Source organism: Adiantum capillus-veneris, chromosome 24, assembly GCF_014529385.1.
Source record: "Adiantum capillus-veneris isolate H3 chromosome 24, ASM1452938v2, whole genome shotgun sequence".
Classification (NCBI taxonomy): Eukaryota; Viridiplantae; Streptophyta; class Polypodiopsida; order Polypodiales; family Pteridaceae; genus Adiantum; species Adiantum capillus-veneris.
The window spans coordinates 108,477,128-108,485,901 of NC_140954.1; positions in this window are offsets into that span (position 1 = coordinate 108,477,128).

The window sequence follows — 8,774 nt, forward strand, 5'->3', positions numbered from 1 at the left end:
AACCTATAGAGCCGGTTAGCCCTCTGGGTTTTTCATTTTTCCCTATGGGGCCCACCGGGCTTTTTCATTTCCTCGGCAGCCCGTTGGGTATATATAATAGCCCAATGGGCCCGTCGAGAAAATTAAAAAGCCCGGCGGGAGTAATTATATATAGTAAACATTGTGCTAACCGCGGTCTTTTAGCTAGGCAAATCCTTGGGGAGTGTATCCAAGTGCCGTGTATAGCCATCTCCTTGTGAATTGACCTAAGGTTACAGAGTCACAGGTCCTTTTTTTGGGCCGAACGTGATTCTTAATTCAGTAACCACTTCTAAAAAATTATAATTCGTTTGCCGACATAAACGCATGAAATCAAAACAACTGAAAACTTCAAGAGTCATGCTCATTGCGAAGAAGCCATTGGTCCAAATGAGGGTTGTAATTGGTTTTAGAAGATGAGCATATGTAAATGACGAGTCGATAGTCAAGGGTCGGATGTCCTATACTAGTGTACCAGGCATATAAAGATCCTTGAAGTCTTGCATTTGAGTTGATTTACACTTGTCACTCCACAATATAAGAGCTATAATCCTTAATTGGGTTAAAATAGCTTTTATATATTGAATTGGTTGAATGGGTGGGCCACAATCCTTCACTGGGTACAAGTAGTCCTCAATTGAGTGATTATATTAAAGATTTATTTGCGTTAGTTCATGCATTCGTTTATACAGAGAGTGCATTATGTATTACAATAGACAGTACATGAGATACCCAATCATATATTTTATTGCTTTTCTTTGTTTTTTTGTAGCAATTGAAATTAGATGTGTCTTATTGTTTGCAAATCAAAGTGGACATATAAATAATCATTATAATTATAATTGCATAGAGAGATTCATAGCATTGTTATAGTTATTATGCCATGCATAGACTGCATTGCAATGTGTATGGTTGCTCACAATATAGGTGATCGATATGTGGATTGACTAGCGCGCATTGAAAATCTCATATTGTGCATCATGTTTACTTTCATATTGAATGGTTTTTAAATTTTGATATATATTGAAAGTAAGAAAAATGTTTCAAAACTGAACAGTTGGTTCTTTTCTCTTCAGTTTTAATTTAAAAGCAATGGAGAAAAATGTGGGCACAAGTGGTACGGAGAAGCCAAAGAATAAAAAAGCTCCTGGCAAAGAGTGAGATTATGCTCACAACATATGCGGCCAATATATGGAGTGGCAATGTAAATTTTGTCACATAACAAAATGAGGCGGTGCACCACGTATTAGGGATCATTTTCTGGGTAGCGTTAAAAGGAGTTGTAAGAAATGTGAACATCCTCAGGCACCTGTAGTTGCAAAGCGTTTGAGAGAAGAGATCGCCAAAAAGAGTGGCAAGAGACAACAGATATATAGCTCTGTGGCTTTGACTCAAGAGTTCTCAGAGCCAAATATTAACTCCGCAGATCCTATAGTGACACCAACTAACCTTGGAGAACAACCTGCGCAAGGAGAGGAAATTCCAGGCAGTGTTCCTTTTAAGCATCACAATGAAGGTGGACTTAGTCAAATGCGTCAAAAATCATTACATCAAATCTTTTGAGTGCAGTCTCTAGAAGAAGTACAAATTGCACTCGCCAAAGCAATATTCTTTACTGGAAGTGCTTTGGTCATGGTAGACAGCAATCATTGGAAGACTTCTTGGAAGAAAATCGGTGTGTTTGGTCCAGAATTTCAGCTCCTTCTTATCACACGATAAGAAATGTTTTCTTAGATAAATGTTACATCAAAGTCAAAGAGCATGTTGGGAAAATAATACTTGGGAACATTTCGATTTCAGGATGTACAATTGTGAGTGATGGCTAGTCAAATGGTCAAAGAAGACCGTTGATCAATGTAATGCTGGTTTGTCCAAGGGGAGAAATGTTTATAAAGGCGATTGATAGTTCTTGTGCAATTAAAAGTGGTAAAAATATTTCTGAGGTCTTAATTAATGTAATTAAAGAAATTGGTGTTGAACATGTCATTCAACGCAAAGAATTGTAAAAATGCCAATCAATTAATAAACAAGTGCTTTCCATACATTTTTGCCAACGGTTGTGATATGCACATCTTAAGGTCGGTGTTGAAAGATTGGTACACTAGCAAAGAAACCACATGGTTCGCCAAAATAATTGATACAACATGTCAGGTTATGAAATTTATCTTGAAACGACAAAGAGTGTTCGATTTGTATAGGATGCGCATGTCAGTGATGTTGAAACTTCTTGCTGAAACTCGGTTTTGCACACACTTCTATACCTTGGAATCACTTCTCTGTAATAAATGCATTGTGATTGACGCATTCAATTGTGCGGCCTTTAACGAATGGCAGCTTGAGCCAGAAAGAAAAAGTGAAAGATAAAATTACATGTCTACGTGACAATGTAAACAAGGTTGCTTGGTGGAGGAGTGTAATGGATGCATACCATCTAATGATGCCCGTTATGTTCGCGATCCGCAATCTTGATCAAAGGGCGTCAAACTTGGGCAAAGTGTGGATGACATGGTGGTCAATTGTAAGGTCCCTCCCTAAACCCTAGAGCCATTCAGAACTTTTTGAGTATAGAAAATAATTTAGAAAAAGCAAGACGGACAAAGAAGTCATGCGGACAACGAGACTTTACTCCAAAATGAAAAGACAAGGATATTCCGGATAAGAAATTACCTCATCCCTATATTTTTCCAAAAAGATTAAGATTATTTTTATACTTCTTCGTCAAAAGCCGCGTGGGAACTGATCTAGATGGAGGACTGACAGAAAAAGGCTAACTTGATTGGAAGATAAAGTTAAGAGATAGGAATTGAGAAGATAATTGGGGTCCAATAGGAATTAGAAGAGAATTGAGGTCCAATAGGAATTTAGAAGAGAATTTGGGTCCAATAGGAATTGAGAAGAGAATTGGAGTCCAATACGATTTGAGAAGAGGATTGGGGTCCAATAGGAATTGAGAAGAGGATTGGGGTCCAATAGGAATTTCCACCATTTCCTATATAAGCACCCCCTCTCCTTTGTAATTTTACACACATATTGCTAAGCTACTTGCATACTTGCCATACTCAAGATTATGCTTAAGTAAATCAAGGTTTCCATTAAACCTTGATCTTGCTCTCTCCCTCTCTTGAAGGCCAAACCCTTGAGGGTTTTGTGAAGAAGCTCCTCTCTCCTTCCTCCTCATCATAAATCCCTTTCCTTCTTCCTTGAGCCTCACATCTCTTCAAGAAGGACTTCAACCCCACTTCCTACTTGATTAGAGGAGGTAACCTTCACTTCTAGTAGGATTAATTAACATAAACTATGTGTTTTAATACTAAGAAGGTTTATGTCCATCATTTTAGGTTTAAGCTTTAATGGTAACCTTGGAATTAGGGTTAAGTATTAATGGTAGCTATGCATCATTAAGTTAAACTTCAAAGGTAGATTTGCATCCTTAAGGTAAGCATTAATGGTAGCCTTGTACTTAGGTGTAAGATTTAGTGACTACCTTGTATTTTAGGTTTAAGCTTTAACGGTAACCTCGCAATTAGGGTTAAGTGCTAAGAGTACTATGCATCATTAAGTTAATATCCAAAGGTAGATTTGCATCCTTAAGCTAAGCTTTGATGGTAAATTTGCACTTAGAAAAAGCATTGAAAGACAAGCTTGCAATTTAGGGTTTAGCTTCCATGGTGACTTCGTGTGTGATTATGGTTAAGCTTCCATGGTGACCTTGTGTGATTAGGGTTAAGATTCCATGGAAACCTTGTCTCATTAAAGAGAGAAAGGTTTAGTCTCATTATGGTAATCAAGCTTAGGGGTTTCATGTCTCTTTACAGTACAAAGAATGTATGGTTATAATCCTCTCTTCCAAGCTTTAATGGAAAGCTCTAGATTCCCATTTTATCCCCAGAGCGAGCTTTAATGGAAATCTCGAAGACTCATAAATTATAGGACGACCTTTTAGCTTCCTAAATGGAAAGCTAGGCACCATAAGAAAAGAGTAGTTGTCTAAGCTCGATAGAAGTAGTTCAATTTTTGGTATTGAAGAGTATTTCTGAAGTTGTCAATTTCAAGTTTGTTTGCAAATACAGAATGGGGGAGATAGGGGATAACTTTGCGGAATTGATCTCCATGTTGTTTTGAACTGAAAACTCTACAAGCTTCCGTGGAGATGTCCCATGGATGGCAAAGGATTGCAAAACCTGGGAATCGTACAAAATGGGGATTGAACTTAAAAAGTTGGCATTTTCGAAGAAACATTAACCATCAAATGCCTATGAAAAAAACTCGCTTGAATTTTCTAAATAAACTTGGCTGATAGATAATTAATGAAAGTAGGAATTAAGATTGATAAATGAATGAACCTGGAAATTACCAACTAGGAGTTAAAAAGGAATCTCGAGAGGTGATAGGGATAGCCCATTCCAAAACATAGAATTAACTAAGAGTTTTGAAGATTGTCTAGAAATGACCGGAAACCAAGATGGATCTTCTTGGGGTCAATTTGATTGAAAGGCCGGCCCATTGAGAGGATTCTCTTGGGAAACTTGAAAGAGATAGGACCTTTTTGGCTAGGACAGCGTAACCGGCAAGTTTGTTATACCTAGGTCATTCATCCCCGAGGGATAAGGGATGAATGGGTTTGTTTTATTTTTGCCCGACTGGGTGAAGTACCCACGGTTTCTTAATGGAAAACGGCCATAATTCTGGTATGTCCTGATGCCAATAGTTGGATAAGAAGGTCATACTCAAGGAGGATGATGTGAATTTAATTAAGGAAATTTGTTCGATTTGGTTGCTTAAAAAAGGAACTGGAAAGTCTAGGAATATAGGGGCTATCCTATGCATCTGTCACCAAATGGTGCTATATCTCTCGAAATTAAATTCCTAGGAAGAAATGATTAAATTACTTGATGAGCCTTTTCCAAACACGTAATTATGGAAAATATTGTGAAGGTGCTGCCATTTTGATGGCTTGTAACCGATTATCTTGGTCCTGAGTGAGGCAAGATGAATTGATTAAAACTAAATGTGTTGCATGATTAGTTAGGAAACTAGTTACAACCTAATTGTAGCAGATAAAGGTAAAAAAATGAATTAAAAGTTTCGAAATAAAGATCTGGTGAGAACAACCAAATGAATTTCCCTAAATGAGGATATGCAACAGATTGTATGCTGCTTGTTGTCTGACGATGTTTGATAGAATGCCTTCCTAATTTTGTAGGAGTTAAGTACTACCTCGGGAAGGGATTTTCATAAAATGGTTCGGTGGGTGGGCGGATCCGGAGGGTCAGATGGCCGGATGTTGAATAAAAATTTTATGTTAAATGCTAGGACTATGTGGGGGAAAAAATGGGTAAGCGGGGACGAGAGAGACCAGGTAGGATTACAAGATCCCTCTTCTTAGGGGATAGCGATAATTGCCATGCCTGCTTGTCAAGAAAAAGGGGTTATTGCCATGAACCAAGGGAGAACAAAAAAGCAAGAGCAGATCCTCAAGTTAAAAATCAAGAGAATCAAGACTAAGGACCACGATTTCGGGTGTGGGTGATTGAAATATGCCAAGGACGGATTAAATTATGATAAACGGATAGAGTCGTCAAATTGATGGGAATTACCCCCTTGGGTTGGCATTCTAGATAGGTCGAAGTCCTGTCTGGGTGTCGGTTCCAAGTGGGAGGGATACCTGCAAATAGATCTACGTCATTCCCTGGAGCAGTGTGGAAGACTGAGGGAGGTGAGTAGGGTCGAGTCTGGGTATGGCCCTCACAAGTGGTATCAGAGCATGGTTTGCGATCTGGAGAAATATTAAAGCTAAATGGCTTATGATTTGAGAAAAATATCAGAGCTCATAAGGGTACGAAATGAAAATAATGTTGTTCAAAACTTTAAGAATAAAGGATAACCATACTCGAGAATTCGAGCATTGATGTACAGGAAGATGCCAAGATTGTTGCTACAAGTTTGAAGTATTAGATGATGTATATTGAAAGTATGATGGAAGCTTTGATGAAGGCTTTTGCTCTTTCTTGAGCGAGGAGAATTGATCAGGGTTGAAAGCTCATAAATGAGAGATTTATGAAGGTTGGAATTTATCAGGACTGAAAGATTACATGGAATGGCAAGGATGGCATTTTTGTTTACATCAATACCATGAAACATTGAGTACTTATCCACTAAATTGAAGAAGTCTTGTTGAGCGCAAGAGTGGCGGATTTTCCAAGTTTCTATTGTTAGGACTTCATGAGAAATCAAGATTACTGTAAATCATACCAAGATAATCTTGAGACAAAAGGATTTTTTTGATCAAGTGAAGAATTGGATTGCCAAATTGCAAGTCATAAGAAAGAATCTTAAGAGTGCAAGTGATGACCAAGTTTTTTTTTTTAAAGTCCAACCAAAAGAAACTTAAAGATGGGAAAGTGCAAGAGATAAGCTCACAAATTCTACGGATCATTCAAAGACTTAAGAAGAATAAGAAAGCAAACTTATGTGTTAGCCAAGAACTTTGAAGTTAGAATCTTTACTCAAGACTATTGTAGACGAAAGACCATTTGCAGAAATTAAAGTACACGGTAAAAAGAAGTCATTAAAAAATCATTGGCAATTGAAGAAGAGATACTGACATTGAAGAAAAGGAAATACTGACAATACTCATTTTTTTCAAAAAGGGTTATTTCTTCAATTACAAGGATTACAAGGGAGGCAGGAAGTAATTACAAGGGAGGCAACAAAGTTTACAACTCATAAAAATCCTCTAATGTATGGTCACATAACCAAGTATCGCAAGCGTAGCACATGTTAGGACACTCACTCTCTAGAATGGTTCTACAAGAAACAACTTGAGCAATTTCTCGGGTATGAGCTGAGAAAAGAAAAGGACCTCTAAGAGGAAGACTCCAGATGGTATTGAGGCAAATATTGGAATGGGGGATAAACTGCACAAGCAAGAACAGCCTTGCGGAGAACCCAAGATCTCGTGTCCTTTTGACGCAGTAGTATTGAGGGCCAAGTCCCAGAGCCTCTGTAACCATAGCAAGTCGGGTATTGTTGTGGAAATGGTCTCTACCCCAAAGAGTCACTATTGTGAGATGTCACCATGTCTTCCATTTTGTCTGGCCGACACAAGAAATTGGCTAAGGAAAGAGGAGATCTTTGTATCGCTCTAAGAGATGTCTTTTAACTACCTCATATGCACTATGCAAGTGAGAGATTCATACAGGAAGAACCAAGTATTCTTTCCAAGACGCCATCAGATAAGAAAATGACTAATTTACAAGAGAGTTAAGATCGCTAAAATAAGAGAATAGAAAGTGCTGATAAAGAAGGGATTACCAAGAGCTTATAAAGAGGAAGTAGCATATCGAAGAAGCCACAAACGCGATGACTTATTCAAGAAGATAGCTTATTAAGAAATATTTCCCATGACTCCAATATTATATTAGCAGATTTTTGGGGATGAAGAAGTGTAAGAGAGAAGTCAAGTTGAAAGCGTTAACAAGAAGTTAAGTTGCAAGACGTATCCAAGAAGATTCATCAATTACGTATTTTATTCGAGTTGAGGACAACTCTTTCTTTTTTGTTGGGGAGAGATGCTGTCTTCAATAGACTCAAAGACCTCTTGACCAGCACTCCTGTCCTCATCAACCTTGACTAATTTCACTCCTTAGCTCTTATTTATCCGAGAAAGCTCAATAAGAAATTCAAGTAGACCTCTATTTTAGACCTCTTCTACAAGAGATTCAAGCGCGGAACCCGAGGGAACACTTAACTGACTATACCTTAGCAGATGGTTTTCTTTACTACCTGGAAAGCTTCAGCCCCTAGATATTCCTCAGATGAAGTGGGAATGTATGAGTATGGACTTTGTTACAAGTCTTCCAAAGACAACTGGAAACTATGATTATATTTTTGTCATAGTAGATAAGCTCATTAAGGTGGCTCATCTAATTCTAGTCAGGCAGACAGCCACCGCCATTGACATAGCCCAAGTATTTGGTTTCTTAAAAAAGGAACTGGAAAGGCTAAGAATATAGGGGCTATCCTGTGCATCTATCAGCAGATGGTGCTATACCTCTCGAAATAAAATGCTTAAGAAGGAATGATTAAATTACTTAATGAGCCTAGAAATATTGTGAAGGTGTTGCCATTTTGATGGCTTGTAACCGATTATCTTGGTCCTGAGTGAGGCAAGATGAATTGGTTGAAACTAACTGTGTTCCATGATTAGTTAGGAAACTAGTTATAAGCTAATTGTAGCAGATAAAGGTAAAGAAGTGAATTAAAAGATTCTAAATAAATATTTTGTGGGAACAACCAGATGAATTTCCTTGAACGAGGGTATGCAACAAATTGTATGCTGCTTGTTGTCTAGCAATGTCTGATAGACTATCTTCTTGATTTTATACTAGTTAAGTACTACCTCGGGAAGGGATTTTCATAAAATGGTTCGGTGGGTGGGTGAATCCGGAGGGTCAAATGGGCAGATGTTGAAAAAAAAAATTATGTTTAAACTCTAGGACTGCGAGAAAAGAAACGGGTAAGCGGGAACGAGCGAGACCAGGTAGGATTACAAGATCCCTCTTCTTAGGGAAAAGCGATAACTGCCGTGCCTATTTGTCAAGAAAAAGGGATTATCGGCATGAACCAAGGGAGAATAAGAAAGTAAGAGCAGATCCTCAAGTTAAAGATCAAGAGAATCAAAACTAAGAACCACGATTTTGGGTGTGAGTGACTGAAAGATGCCAAGGAAGGATTAAATTATGATAAGCGGATAG